Source organism: Bombina bombina, chromosome 1 (assembly GCF_027579735.1).
Source record: "Bombina bombina isolate aBomBom1 chromosome 1, aBomBom1.pri, whole genome shotgun sequence".
NCBI lineage: Eukaryota > Metazoa > Chordata > Amphibia > Anura > Bombinatoridae > Bombina > Bombina bombina.
The window spans coordinates 1,393,494,464-1,393,510,029 of NC_069499.1; the positions used below are offsets into that span (position 1 = coordinate 1,393,494,464).

Below are 15,566 nucleotides of genomic sequence, written 5' to 3' on the forward strand. Positions count from 1 at the left end.
CAACAAATGATACAGTTAGAATATTGTAAATTCAATTCAAAACAATGGATAAAGAAAGGATGGCAATTTTGGTTAAAAAAAACCCCCTCTGTACAAAGGGATATTTTTTGGGACAAAAAAGTGCATATAACATTAAACACACACGTCTACCTCCAGACAAAAACATAATTTTTTCAAAAGAATAGGTAAATATATTCCTTTTTCTTCCAACTCCCTGTGCTCTTGGGATGCACTGTGAAATTGCACACACATGCTTATCTGTGTGTATTGTTTCAGCATATAGTTGAAGTTAGTTCCAGAGCAACACTGCACCTCTGTGGGCTAACTGAACATATCTGTTGAGCCAATGGCAAGAGGCATATGTATATAGCCACCAAACACCAGCTGCCCTAAAAATAGAGGGCATAGTAGTTTTTTGGGGCTTCAAAGTTGGTGGTAGTGGGGTGTTAGGAAAAAAAAAAGCACTGAAAAGTGCTTTTACCTTGCGGTCTCTATAGGACCGCAATCTAAATATATATGATTATTATTTATGTCTTAATATGTGTGTGTATATAAAAAGTCTACACACCCCTGTTAAAATGTCAATTTTACATCACAGAAACCTGAGACAAAGATAAATCATTTCAGAACTTTTTCCACCTTTAAAGGGAGAGTAAACCTTAAAAATAATGTTATATAATTCTGCACATAGTGCAGAATTATATAACATTATTTAAGTGCTATAGTTATAAATGCCTTTTTTCCCTTTTAATATTTTAAAAATATGGCGCTTTTACAGACCCGCTCTCTGCTGAGCGGGTCTGTTTTTTTACTCAGCGCATCGGGCCAGCTGTATAGTCACAGCCCGGCCCGACCGTGCCTTAAGACTAAGTGCAGCTCGCTCCTGCTCTGTCTGTTATGGCGCGGTCGGGCCGGGCTGTGACTATACAGCTGGCCCGACGCGCTGAGTAAAAAAACCAGACCCGCTCAGGTAGTTACAGGTATTAAAATCAACAAAAATGACACACACAAGTGGCCCTCGTTTTACAATGGTTCAATTTACACTGTTTCAGAATAACAACCTTTTTTCCAGTCATGTGACTGCTATTGAAAAGCATTGAGAAGCAGTGTATTTATTAAAATAGCCAGTAGGTGGAGCTGTCCGCTTGTGTTGCAGCAAAGCCAAGCAAGCTGAAATTAATCAGTTTAACCAGACCTGAGCTATCGAGCAGATTTCAAAGGAACAAGATCTTCCTGTCTATAAATCATTATTCAGAAAAAAGCGATCTGCTGACTCAAAAATAAATGCTGGAAAAACTTGTTTTATTACTGTAATCCAAACAAGTCAGAGTACATAGGGTCACAGTGGAGAACGCCTGACGCGTTTCGCGCATGCGTAGATGCGCTTCTTCGGTTAACTTGTAATATCATCCCACATTAATCACATGCAAGCGATATTTAGCGCTCCACTTGTAATCTGGCCCTATATGTTCTTCTATGGGGTTTTCATACTCCTTTTCCTCCTTCCTCATTTTTCAATATCCTTATTCTTTCCTCTTTCCACCTCTCTCATTAGAGAATTTTTAACCGATTTAAATAGTGGGCGCCTATATATTATTCTGCATCTTTGGTCAAAATTTGAGACAATTTTGATAGGCTAGTCAGTTATACTTCGGTTACGATTTTGGTTTATATCCAGTTCCTATGTACTTAAGAATTACCTCTACTATATGTGACATTACAAACTGTTATTGTACTGTTTTGTTTAAATAAAAGTTTATTTGAAAACTCAAAAAAAAAAAAAATTCTAAACCACTGCACTATTTTGCCAAAATATAATGCTAAAACTCTGCCTTTTAAAGTGATGGTAAACCCAAAGATTTTACTAAGTGCCATCTGGAAGTAAATACATAATAGCTTTTTATGTTGTTGTTTTTTTGTCTTTTTAACATAGCTTCAATTTATAATTTTACGTCTGCAAATAAAGTCTTCCATAGCGTTCATCTGCCACCCCCACTCCATAGTGTATTTTTTTTTTATTCTTTGACCACATCGCTTTTCACCTAGTGATGTGTGTCAGTTGACAGGCTTATTACAATAGTTATTTTTCGGCATCAATGCGCATGCGCAAAAAACCTAAATTTATGCTTACCTGATAAATTTATTTCCGGATATGGTGAGTCCACGGCTTGAGTAATTACTGTTGAGAATATCTCTCCTGGCTAGCAGGAGGCGGCAAAGAGCACCACAGTTAAACTGCTAAGTATCACTCCCTTATCCACAACCCCCAGTCATTCGACCAAAGGGAAATGGAGAAAAATGAGTAACACAAGGTGTAGAGGTGCCTGAGGTTAAACAAAAGAACAACAGTCTTAAAATAAAGGGTGGGGCGGTGTACTCACCATATCCGGAAATAAATAAAATTGAAGCATAACATTTTGTTTTTCTTTCCTAAGATATGGTGAGTACACGGCTTGAGTAATTACTGTTGGGAACCAATACCCAATCTAGAGAACACGGATTAATAGGAAGGGACAAGACAGGCAGTCCTAAAAAGAAGGCACCACCGCTTGAAGAACCTTTCTCCCAAAAGAAGCCTCAGCCGAGGCAAAAAGTATCAAATTAGGAAAAAGTAAAGAGAAGACCAAATTGCAGTCTTGCAAATTTGTTCCACAGAAGCTTCATTTTTGAAAGCCCAAGAAGAGGAAACAGCTCTTGTGGGATGAGCCGTAATTCTCTCAGGAGGCTGCTGTCCAGCAGTCTCATAAGCTAAACGAATTATACTTCGTAACCAAAAATAAAGAGTAGTAGCAGTAGCTTTCTGACCTTTACGTTTCCCAGAGAAACATTGAAAGAGGGCAGAGGACTGGTGAAAATCTTTAGTCGCCTGTAAGTAGAATTTAAGAGCACATACAACATCCAAATTGTGTAACAAACGTTCTTTGGAAGGAGGAAGGATTAGGACACAGAGAGGGAACAACAATTTCCTGATTGATATTTCTATTAGAAACAAACTTAGGAAGGAAACCTAACTTAGTACGAAGAACCGCATTATCAATATGAAAAATAAGATAAGGGGAATCACACTGCAGAGCTGAGAGTTCCAAGACTCTTCGAGCAGAAGAGATAGCAACAAGAAACAAAACCTTCCAAAATAACAACTTAAAGGGACATAATACTCATATGCTAAATCACTTAAAACTGTAAAAACCTGACAGAAAAATATCACCTGAGAATCTCTATGTAAAAAAGGAAGATATTTTACATTACAATCTCCTCAGCTCAGCAGAGTAAGTTCTGTGTAAAAGGTTATACTCAGTTGTTGCTCAGCTGCAGGTAAAAAATTTTTTAAAAAAATTAAGAAATCAACGGCAGCCAATCAGCATCAGCAGTGCTGAGGTCATGAACTCTTTTACTGTGATCTCATGAGATTTGACTTAACTTAGTAAACTTCCTTTAAACTGAATAGGGAAATAACATGAGTGCACAAGGCACAACCCCTTAGCTGTCCCGGGAGAGACATACTGATATGCTGCTTAGAAGTCCTTTACAATGGGATGTGGCTACTGAGGAACTTTTGAGGTAAAATATCTTTCTTTTTTACATAGAGATGTTTAGGTGATATTTTCTAGTCAGCTTTTTACAGCTGTACTGCAGCACTTTCAAGTGTTTCAACATTTGGGTATTATGGCCCTTTAATGTCTATGGAATGCAACGGCTCAAACAGAGCCAGCTGTAAAACTTTAAAAACAAGGTTAAGGCTCCAAGGAGGAGCAACAGATTTAAAGACAGGCCTGATTTTGACCAAGGCCTTACAAAAAGATTGCACATCTGACAAACATTTATGTAGTAAAACAGATAAATCAGAAATCTGACCCTTCAGGGTACTGACTGACAATCCCTTCTCCAGGCCTTCCTGAAGAAAAGATAACATTCTAGGAATTCAAATTCTACTCCAAGAGTAGCCCTTGGATTCACACTAATGCTAAATCTTTCTAGTAACAGGCTTGCAAACCTGAATCATGGTCTCAATGACCGACTCAGACAAACCACGCTTAGACAGAATTAAGAGTTCAATCTCCAAGCAGTCAGCTTCAGAGATTTGGATAAAGGAAGGGGCCCTGAATCAGGAGGTCCTTCCTCAGAGGTAGTCTCCAAAGTGGGAGAGATGACATCTCCACTAGGTCTGCAAACTAGATCCTGCAAGGCCACGCAGGGGCTATTAGAATCACTGACGCCCTCTCCTGTTTGATACGAGCAATGACTCGTGGAAAGAGAGCAAACGGAGGAAACAGGTATGCCAACCTGAAAACCCAAGGAACCGCCAGAGCATCTATCAGAACGGCCTGCGGATCTCGACCTGAACCGTACCTTGGAAACTTGGCGTTCTGACGGGACACCATCAGATCCAACTCCTGGAATGTGGATGGTAGATAGACAACAATTGTGAGCTTCCGCCCACTGAATAATCTGTGCCATCTCCTTCATGGCTAAGGAACTCTGAGTTCCTCCATGGTGGTTGATGTAAGTCACTGAGGTGATGTCCAACTGAAACCTGATAAACCGGGCTAAAGACAATTGAGGCCAAGCCATCAGAGCATTGTAAATCACTCAACTCCAAGATGTTTGTGGGGAGAGCATACACCTCCAGAGTCCATAGTCCCTGCGCCTTTAACAAGTCCCAGACTGCTTCCCAGCCTAGCAGTCTGGCGTCCATGGTCACAATCACCCAGGAAGGTCTCCCGAAGCATGTGCCCTGAGACAGATGGTCCTTAGAATGCTACCACGGGAGAGTCTCGTCGACTGGTCTAGATCTATCCTCAGACCGATCTGAATGGTCTCTGTTCCAATGTCTGAACATGCATAATTGCAGAGCTCTCAAATGGAATTGAGCAAAGGGAATGATGTCCATCAGACCAATTACCTCCATACATTAAGCCACTGATGGCCGAACAGTAGACTGAAGAGAGAGGCAAGAAGAAAGAATTTAAAAAATTCTCTGACCTCCGTCAGAATTTTTTTTATAGATAATCTATTATGGTCCTTAAGAAAACCACCCTTGTAGCTGGAACAAGGGAACTCTTTTCCAGATTAACTTTCCAACCATGGGAACGTTGAAAAGACAACAAGATCTCTGTATGTGAGTTTGTTTGTTGAAAAGATGGCGCCTGAACCAATGTCGTCCAGGTATGGCACCACTGCAATTCACCCGAGACCTGATCACTGCCAAGAGAGCCCCCAGAACCTTTGAGAAAATTCTGGGAGCTGTGGCAACTCCAAATGGAAAAGCCACAAACTGAAAGTGTTAGTCTAGAAAGGCGAATCTCAGGAATTTGTGATGATCCCTGTGGATGGTAACATGAAGATATGTGTCCTTCAGGTCTATGGTCGTCATGAACTGACCATCTTGGATCAAAGGAAGCATGGAATAAATGGTTTCCATTTTGAATGACGGTACCCTGAGAAACTTGTTGAGACACTTTAGGTCTAAAATTGGTCGAAAAGATCCCTCTTTTTTGGGAACCACGAACAGATTTGAATAGAATCCTAGACCCTGTTCCTTTACTGGAACAATCACTCCCAGGGAGGAAAGGTCCTGAGCGCAGTTCAAGAATGCCTCTCTTTTTACCTGGTCTGCAGATAATCTTGAGAGGTGGAATCTGGGAGGGAAAGTTTTGAATTTTATTTTGTAACCCTGAGATACTATGTCCACAGCCCAAGGATCTGGGACATCTCGTCTCCACGCTTGACCAAAAAGGCAAAGTCTGCCCCCCACTTGATCCGAACCCGGACCGGGAGCCGACCCTTCATGCTGACATAGACTCAGCTAAGGGTTTCTTTGACTGCTTCCCCTTATTCCAAACTGGTTGGGCTTCCAAGAAGACTTGGACTGCTCCTGCTTGGAAGATGAAGACTTTTGACCTTTGAAGTTACCAAAAGAAGGAAAAACATAATTTATGCTTACCTGATAAATTTATTTCTCTTGTAGTGTATCCAGTCCACGGATCATCCATTACTTATGGGATACTAACTCCTCCCCAACAGGAAGTGCAAGAGGATTCACCCAGCAGAGCTGCTATATAGCTCCTCACCTAACTGCCATTACCAGTCATTCGACCGAAAACATGCAGAGAAAGGAAAACCATAGGGTGCAGTGGTGACTGTAGTTTAATGGAAAAATTACCTGCATTAAAGTGACAGGGCGGGCCGTGGACTGGATACACTACAAGAGAAATAAATTTATCAGGTAAGCATAAATTATGTTTTCTCTTGTTAAGTGTATCCAGTCCACGGATCATCCATTACTTATGGGATACCAATACCAAAGCTAAAGTACACGGATGACGGGAGGGACAGGCAGGCTCTTTATACGGAAGGAACCACTGCCTGAAGAACCTTTCTCCCAAAAACAGCCTCCGAAGAAGCAAAAGTGTCAAATTTGTAAAATTTGGAAAAAGTATGAAGAGAAGACCAAGTTGCAGCCTTGCAAATCTGTTCAACAGAAGCCTCATTCTTAAAGGCCCAAGTGGAAGCCACAGCTCTAGTAGAATGTGCTGTAATTCTTTCAGGAGGCTGCTGTCCAGCAGTCTCATAGGCTAACCGTATTATGCTACGAAGCCAAAAGGAGAGAGAGGTAGCCGAAGCTTTTTGACCTCTCCTCTGACCAGAATAAACGACAAACAGGGAAGACGTTTGTCGAAAATCCTTAGTTGCCTGTAGATAAAATTTCAGGGCACAGACTACATCTAGATTGTGTAGCAGACGTTCCTTTTTCGAAGAAGGATTAGGACACAAAGATGGAACCACAATCTCTTGATTGATATTCCTGTTAGTGACCACCTTAGGTAGGAACCCAGGTTTAGTACGCAGAACTACCTTGTCTGAATGAAAAATCAGATAAGGAGAATCACAATGTAAGGCAGATAACTCAGAGACTCTTCGAGCCGAGGAAATCGCCATTAAAAACAGAACTTTCCAAGATAACAACTTGATATCAATGGAATGAAGGGGTTCAAACGGAACCCCCTGTAAAACATTAAGAACTAAGTTCAAACTCCATGGTGGAGCAACAGTTTTAAACACAGGCTTGATCCTAGCTAAAGCCTGACAAAAAGCTTGAACGTCCGGAACTTCTGACAGACGTTTGTGTAAAAGAATGGACAGAGCTGAAATCTGTCCCTTTAAGGAACTAGCGGATAAACCCTTTTCTAAACCTTCTTGTAGAAAAGACAATATCCTCGGAATCCTAACCTTACTCCATGAGTAACTCTTGGATTCGCACCAATATAAGTATTTGCGCCATATCTTATGGTAAATCTTTCTGGTAACAGGCTTCCTAGCCTGTATTAAGGTATCAATAACTGACTCAGAAAAACCACGTTTTGATAAAATCAAGCGTTCAATTTCCAAGCAGTCAGCTTCAGAGAAATTAGATTTTGATGTTTGAAGGGACCCTGGATCAGAAGGTCCTGTTTCAGAGGTAGCGACCAAGGTGGACAGGATGACATGTCCACTAGATCTGCATACCAAGTCCTGCGTGGCCATGCAGGTGCTATTAGAATCACTGATGCTCTCTCCTGTTTGATTCTGGCAATCAATCGAGGAAGCATCGGGAAAGGTGGAAACACATAAGCCATCCCGAAGGTCCAAGGTGCTGTCAAAGCATCTATCAGAACCGCTCCCGGATCCCTGGATCTGGACCCGTAACGAGGAAGCTTGGCGTTCTGTCGAGACGCCATGAGATCTATCTCTGGTTTGCCCCAACGTCGAAGTATTTGGGCAAAGACCTCCGGATGAAGTTCCCACTCCCCCGGATGAAAAGTCTGACGACTTAAGAAATCCGCCTCCCAGTTCTCCACTCCCGGGATGTGTATTGCTGACAGGTGGCAAGAGTGAGACTCTGCCCAGCGAATTATCTTTGATACTTCCATCATTGCTAGGGAGCTTCTTGTCCCTCCCTGATGGTTGATGTAAGCTACAGTCGTGATGTTGTCCGACTGAAACCTGATGAACCCCCGAGTTGTTAACTGGGGCCAAGCCAGAAGGGCATTGAGAACTGCTCTCAATTCCAGAATGTTTATTGGTAGGAGACTCTCCTCCTGATTCCATTGTCCCTGAGCCTTCAGAGAATTCCAGACAGCGCCCCAACCTAGTAGGCTGGCGTCTGTTGTTACAATTGTCCAGTCCGGCCTGCTGAATGGCATCCCCCTGGACAGATGTGGCCGAGAAAGCCACCATAGAAGAGAATTTCTGGTCTCTTGATCCAGATTCAGAGTAGGGGACAAGTCTGAGTAATCCCCATTCCACTGACTTAGCATGCACAATTGCAGCGGTCTGAGATGTAGGCGTGCAAAGAGTACTATGTCCATTGCTGCTACCATTAAGCCGATCACCTCCATGCATTGAGCTACTGACGGGTGTTGAATGGAATGAAGGACACGGCATGCATTTTGAAGCTTTGTTAACCTGTCTTCTGTCAGGTAAATCTTCATTTCTACAGAATCTATAAGAGTCCCCAAGAAGGGAACTCTTGTGAGTGGAAAGAGAGAACTCTTCTTTTCGTTCACCTTCCATCCATGCGACCTTAGAAATGCCAGTACTAACTCTGTATGAGACTTGGCAGTTTGAAAGCTTGAAGCTTGTATCAGAATGTCGTCTAGGTACGGAGCTACCGCAATTCCTCGCGGTCTTAGTACCGCCAGAAGAGCACCCAGAACCTTTGTGAAGATTCTCAGAGCCGTAGCCAATCCGAATGGAAGAGCTACAAACTGGTAATGCCTGTCTAGAAAGGCAAACCTTAGATACCGGTAATGATCTTTGTGAATCGGTATGTGAAGGTAAGCATCCTTTAAATCCACTGTGGTCATGTACTGACCCTTTTGGATCATGGGTAAAATTGTCCGAATAGTTTCCATTTTGAACGATGGAACTCTTAGGAATTTGTTTAGGATCTTTAAATCCAAGATTGGCCTGAAAGTTCCCTCTTTTTTGGGAACCACAAACAGATTTGAGTAAAACCCTTGTCCTTGTTCTGACCGCGGAACCGGATGGATCACTCCCATTAATAAAAGATCTTGTACCCAGCGTAGAAACGCCTCTTAATTTATTTGGTTTGTTGACAACCTTGACAGATGAAATCTCCCTCTTGGGGGAGAGAATTTGAAGTCTAGAAGGTATCCCTGAGATATGATCTCTAACGCCCAGGGATCCTGGACATCTCTTGCCCAAGCCTGGGCGAAGAGAGAAAGTCTGCCCCCCACTAGATCCGTTCCCGGATCGGGGGCCCTCGATTCATGCTGTCTTAGGGGCAGCAGCAGGTTTCCTGGCCTGCTTGCCCTTGTTCCAGGACTGGTTAGGTCTCCAGCCTTGTCTGTAGCGAGCAACAGCTCCTTCCTGTTTTGGTGCAGAGGAAGTTGATGCTGCTCCTGCTTTGAAATTACGAAAGGAACGAAAATTAGACTGTCTAGCCTTAGGTTTGGCTCTGTCTTGAGGCAGGGCATGGCCTTTACCTCCTGTAATGTCAGCGATAATTTCTTTCAACCCGGGCCCGAATAAGGTCTGCCCTTTGAAAGGTATATTAAGCAATTTAGATTTAGAAGTAACGTCAGCTGACCAGGATTTTAGCCACAGTGCTCTGCGTGCCTGAATGGCGAATCCGGAATTCTTAGCCGTACGTTTAGTTAAATGTACTACGGTATCTGAAATAAATGAGTTAGCTAACTTAAGGGCTTTAAGCTTGTGTGTAATCTCATCTAATGGAGCTGATTCAAGTGTCTCTTCCAGAGACTCAAACCAAAATGCTGCTGCAGCCGTGACAGGCGCAATGCATGCAAGAGGTTGCAATATAAAACCTTGTTGAACAAACATTTTCTTAAGGTAACCCTCTAACTTTTTATCCATTGGATCTGAAAAGGCACAGCTATCTACCACCGGGATAGTGGTACGCTTAGCTAAAGTAGAAACTGCTCCCTCCACCTTAGGGACCGTTTGCCATAAGTCCCGTGTGGTGGCGTCTATTGGAAACATCTTTCTAAATATCGGAGGGGGTGAGAACGGCACACCTGGTCTATCCCACTCCTTAATAACAATTTCAGTAAGTCTCTTAGGTATAGGAAAAACGTCAGTACTCGCCGGTACCGCAAAATATTTATCCAACCTACACATTTTCTCTGGTATTGCAACTGTGTTACAATCATTCAGAGCCGCTAACACCTCCCCTAGTAATACACGGAGGTTTTCCAGCTTAAATTTAAAATTTGAAATATCTGAATCCAGTTTGTTTGGATCAGAACCGTCACCCGCAGAATGAAGCTCTCCGTCCTCATGTTCTGCAAATTGTGACGCAGTGTCTGACATGGCCCTAATATTATCAGCGCACTCTGTTCTCACCCCAGAGTGATCACGCTTACCTCTTAGTTCTGGTAATTTAGCCAAAACTTCAGTCATAACAGTAGCCATATCCTGTAATGTGATTTGTAATGGCCGCCCAGATGTACTCGGCGCTACAATATCACGCACCTCCCGAGCGGGAGATGCAGGTACTGACACGTGAGGCGAGTTAGTCGGCATAACTCTCCCCTCGTTGTTTGGTGAAATATGTTCAATTTGTACAGATTGACTTTTATTTAAAGTAGCATCAATACAGTTAGTACATACATTTCTATTGGGCTCCACTTTGGCTTTAGCACATATAGCACAGATATCTTCCTCTGAATCAGACATGTTTAACACACTAGCAAATAAAACTAGCAACTTGGAAATACTTTTCAAGTAATTTACTATAATATGAAAACGTACTGTGCCTATAAGAAGCACAGAAAAAGTTATGACAGTTGAAAATTAATAAACTGAAAAGTTATAGCATCAAATCTTTGTAAAAAAAAAACAAACACAATTTTAGCAAAGGATTGCTCCCATTAGCAAAGGATAACTAACCCTGATAGCAGAAAAAAAAAAAATACAGAAATAAACGTATTTTTTATCACAGTCAACTACAATCTCACAGCTCTGCTGTGAGTGAATAACAGTGAGAGAGATCAGTAAACTGTCATAAATTAAATAAAACGACTGCCAAGTGGAAAAAAATAGTGCCCAAAACATTTTTTCACCCAGTATCTCAGAAAATTAAACGATTTTACATGCCAGCAAAAAACGTTTAACATTAATAAATTGAGTGTTATTAAAAAGCCTGTTGCTAGTCCCTGCAAATTAGGCTAAAGTTTTATGCATACAGTATAATTCCAGTGAAGTGCCATTCCCCAGAATACTGAAGTGTAAAATATACATACATGACAGCCTGATACCAGTTGCTGCTACTGCATTTAAGGCTGAGTTTACATTATATCGGTATGGCAGAATTTTCTCATCAATTCCATTGTCAGAAAATAATAAGCTGCTACATACCTCTTTGCAGATTAATCTGCCCGCTGTCCCCTGATCTGAAGTTTACCTCTCCTCAGATGGCCGAGAAACAGCAATATGATCTTAACTACTCCGGCTAAAATCATAGAAAAACTCAGGTAGATTCTTCTTCAAATTCTACCAGAGAAGGAATAACACACTCCGGTGCTATTATAAAATAACAAACTTTTGATTGAAGGTATGAAACTAAGTATAATCACCACAGTCCTCTCACACATCCTATCTATTCGTTGGGTGCAAGAGAATGACTGGTAATGGCAGTTAGGGGAGGAGCTATATAGCAGCTCTGCTGGGTGAATCCTCTTGCACTTCCTGTTGGGGAGGAGTTAGTATCCCATAAGTAATGGATGATCCGTGGACTGGATACACTTAACAAGAGAAATTACTTTGACATCCTTTGAGCCTGCTCTTCTTGTCTTATGGTAGAAAAGACCCTTTTCCACCCGTAATATCAGAAATTATTTCTGCAAGACCAGGTCCGAACAAGGTCTTATCCTTGTAAGGAAGCGCTAGAAGCTTTGACTTAGAGGTAACATCAGCTGACCAACATTTTAGTCACAATGTCCTATGGGCTAGGACAGAGAAGCCAGACATCTTGGCTCCCAATCTAATAACTTGCATGTTAGCATAAGTGGCTAGTTTGAGAGCCTTAATACTATCTTGTATTTCCTTCAACAGAGTCTCTACAAAAATTGATTCAGACAAGGCGTTGCACCAATAAGATGCTGCACTTGCTACTGTAGCAATACAAACTGCAGTTTGCCATTGAACACCTTGAAGAACATACATAATATTAAAATAAGCTTCCAGCTTTTTGTCCATGGAATCCTTAAAGGAGCAGCTATCCTCTATAGGGATCGCAGTTTCCTTAGCCAGAGTATAAATAGCCCCTTCTACTTAAGGCACCGTGCACCAAGAATATTTAATGGAGTCAGCAACTTGAAACATCTTTTTAAATACAGGAGATGGGGAGAAAGGAATCTATGGCTTCTCCCATTCCTGTGAAATAATCTCCGTCACATGGTCTGGGACAGGAAAAACTTCCACAGAGGAAGGAACATCATAGTATTTATTATTAAGTTTACTAGACTTCTTAGGGTTGACAACGACAGAAGTATCGGAGTCGTCCAAAGTAGCCAATACCTCCTTTAATAGTACACGAAGGTGTTCAAGCTTAAATCTGAAGTTTACTGCTTCAGTATCAGATGAAGGAATAATAGTGTCAGAATCTGAGATTTAACCCTCAGAGACTACCAAAGTATCCTCCTCATCAGACTTATGAGGGAGGGCATCCTGCGTAGCAGTAGGTGGAACAGAAACCTTACTATCTGAATGTCTAATTTTCCTCTTGCGTTTTCCCAGCATAGGAAAAGCAGATAACGCCACAGATACCGCAGAAGATACCTGTGCAGTAAATAAACTCCTCCAGGAGGCTGAGAGGAACTGCAGGGCACTGTGACGCCATAGAAGCTTGGGACGTTTGAGGAGAAAGCTGTGGCATTGCCTGAACAGCATTATCCTGAGAGACATTGGGCTCAGAGGGCAACAATTTATCTTTAAATTGAAGTGTTCTAGCTAAGCATGCAGCACAGAATTGCATAGGCCAAACAATTTGTGCCTCAAGGCATAACAAGCATTTGTTAAGACACAGAGTTTTGGTCTATGTCCATAATACTAAATAAAAAATTCCCCAAATCGTAGAAATTTTTTAAATACACTGTCACCTTAAGAATTGTTAATACCACAGCCACTTAACGATATGCAAAAATTCTTTAAAATAATAAAAAAACAATCAGGCCCCCTACACCTCAGACAGGCTGAGGTGCCTTACCATAACACTTATACACTATTTGGATGTCAGAAGTCTCTAAAACGATCATATAGTAGATCGCACTGAAGAGACTAAAATTCAATGACACTGCTCCGTGATTATCCGACAGCAGAGAGAAGTCTCATGACCGGCGGAGAGAGGAAACTATGCAAGTAAAAGGCGCGCGTTTCCCTCTCCCTACAACACCAGAGCTTAATTTACACAAACGTTCAAGCAGTTTGTCAGTTAGCCTGTTCTAGTTAAGCAAGCAAAGAAAAACAACTGCCAAATTTTAAGTTTATAAATAAATCCCTGTATAAAACACACATACTAATAAAGTATTTCAATAAAATTAACTCAGAGGTAAAACGTCCCAATAAATATTGTGAAGATTAACGTTCAACAAAAGTACAATAATCACTTGGTGAATAAATATGTGAAAATAAAAAGTGATAAACTAAATAATACACAAATATAAAAGTAACAATGATATATAGTGTGTAAGTGAAGTGAAGATTAACCCCTAGTCTCAACATACATAATGTCACTGACAAAGAAAAACAGAATTTATGCTTACCTGATAAATTACTTTCTCCAACGGTGTGTCCGGTCCACGGCGCATCCTTACTTGTGGGAATATCTCTTCCCCAACAGGAAATGGCAAAGAGTCCCAGCAAAGCTGTCCATATAGTCCCTCCTAGGCTCCGCCCACCCCAGTCATTCGACCGACGGACAGGAGGAAAAAAAACAGGAGAAACTATAGGGTGCCGTGGTGACTGTAGTTAGAGAAAATAATTCATCAAACCTGATTAAAAAACCAGGGCGGGCCGTGGACCGGACACACCGTTGGAGAAAGTAATTTATCAGGTAAGCACAAATTCTGTTTTCTCCAACATTGGTGTGTCCGGTCCACGGCGTCATCCTTACTTGTGGGAACCAATACCAAAGCTTTAGGACACGGATGAAGGGAGGGAGCAAATCAGGTTACCTAAACAGAAGGCACCACGGCTTGCAAAACCTTTCTCCCAAAAATAGCCTCTGAAGAAGCAAAAGTATCAAATTTGTAAAATTTGGCAAAAGTGTGCAGTGAAGACCAAGTCGCTGCCTTACATATCTGATCAACAGAAGCCTCATTCTTGAAGGCCCATGTGGAAGCCACAGCCTAGTGGAGTGAGCTGTGATTCTTTCAGGAGGCTGCCGTCCGGCAGTCTCGTAAGCCAATCGGATGATGCTTTTAAGCCAAAAGGAAAGAGAGGTAGAAGTCGCTTTTTGACCTCTCCTTTTACCAGAATAGACGACAAAGAGAGAAGAAGTTTGTCTGAACTCTTTTGTAGCTTCTAAATAGAATTTTAAAGCACGGACTACGTCTAAATTGTGTAACAAACGTTCCTTCTTTGAAACTGGATTCGGACACAAAGAAGGTACAACTATCTCCTGGTTAATATTTTTGTTAGAAACAACCTTTGGAAGAAAACCAGGCTTAGTACGCAAAACAACCTTATCTGCATGGAACACCAGATAGGGCGGAGAACACTGCAGAGCAGATAACTCAGAAACTCTTCTAGCAGAAGAAATAGCAACCAAAAACAAAACTTTCCAAGATAACAACTTAATATCTATGGAATGTAGAGGTTCAAACGGAACCCCTTGAAGAACAGAAAGAACTAGATTTAAACTCCAGGGAGGAGTCAAAGGTCTGTAAACAGGCTTGATCCTAACCAGAGCCTGAACAAATGCTTGAACATCTGGCACAGCTGCCAGTCGTTTGTGTAATAAGACAGATAAAGCAGAAATCTGTCCCTTTAGAGAACTCGCTGATAATCCTTTATCCAAACCCTCTTGAAGAAAGGAAAGGATCTTAGGGATTTTGATCTTATTCCATAAGAATCCCTTGGATTCACACCAGCAGATATATATTTTCCATATTTTATGGTAAATTTTTCTAGTTACCGGTTTTCTGGCTTGAACTAGAGTATCTATCACAGAATCTGAAAACCCACGCTTTGATAGAATCAAGCGTTCAATTTCCAAGCCGTCAGCTGGAGGGAGACCAGATTTGGATGTTCGAATGGACCCTGTACAAGAAGATCCTGTCTCAAAGGTAGCTTCCATGGTGGAACCGATGACATATTCACCAGGTCTGCATACCAAGTCCTGCGTGGCCACGCAGGAGCTATCAAGATCACCAAGGCCCTCTCCTGCTTGATCCTGGCTACCAGCCTGGGAATGAGAGGAAACGGTGGAAACAAATAAGCTAGGTTGAAGGTCCAAGGCGCTACTAATGCATCCACTAGAGTCGCCTTGGGATCCCTGGAACTGGACCCGTAGCAAGAACCTTGAAGTTCTGACGAGACGC

At 41.8% G+C, this 15,566-nt stretch overlaps 1 protein-coding gene across 1 annotated transcript in view; it reads right to left on the reverse strand.

Moving 5' to 3' along the window:
• The window catches only part of MINDY1 (MINDY lysine 48 deubiquitinase 1), a 271,933-nt gene that overhangs the window by 187,219 nt on the left and 69,148 nt on the right, over window positions 1-15,566 (reverse strand). The window lies entirely within an intron of this gene.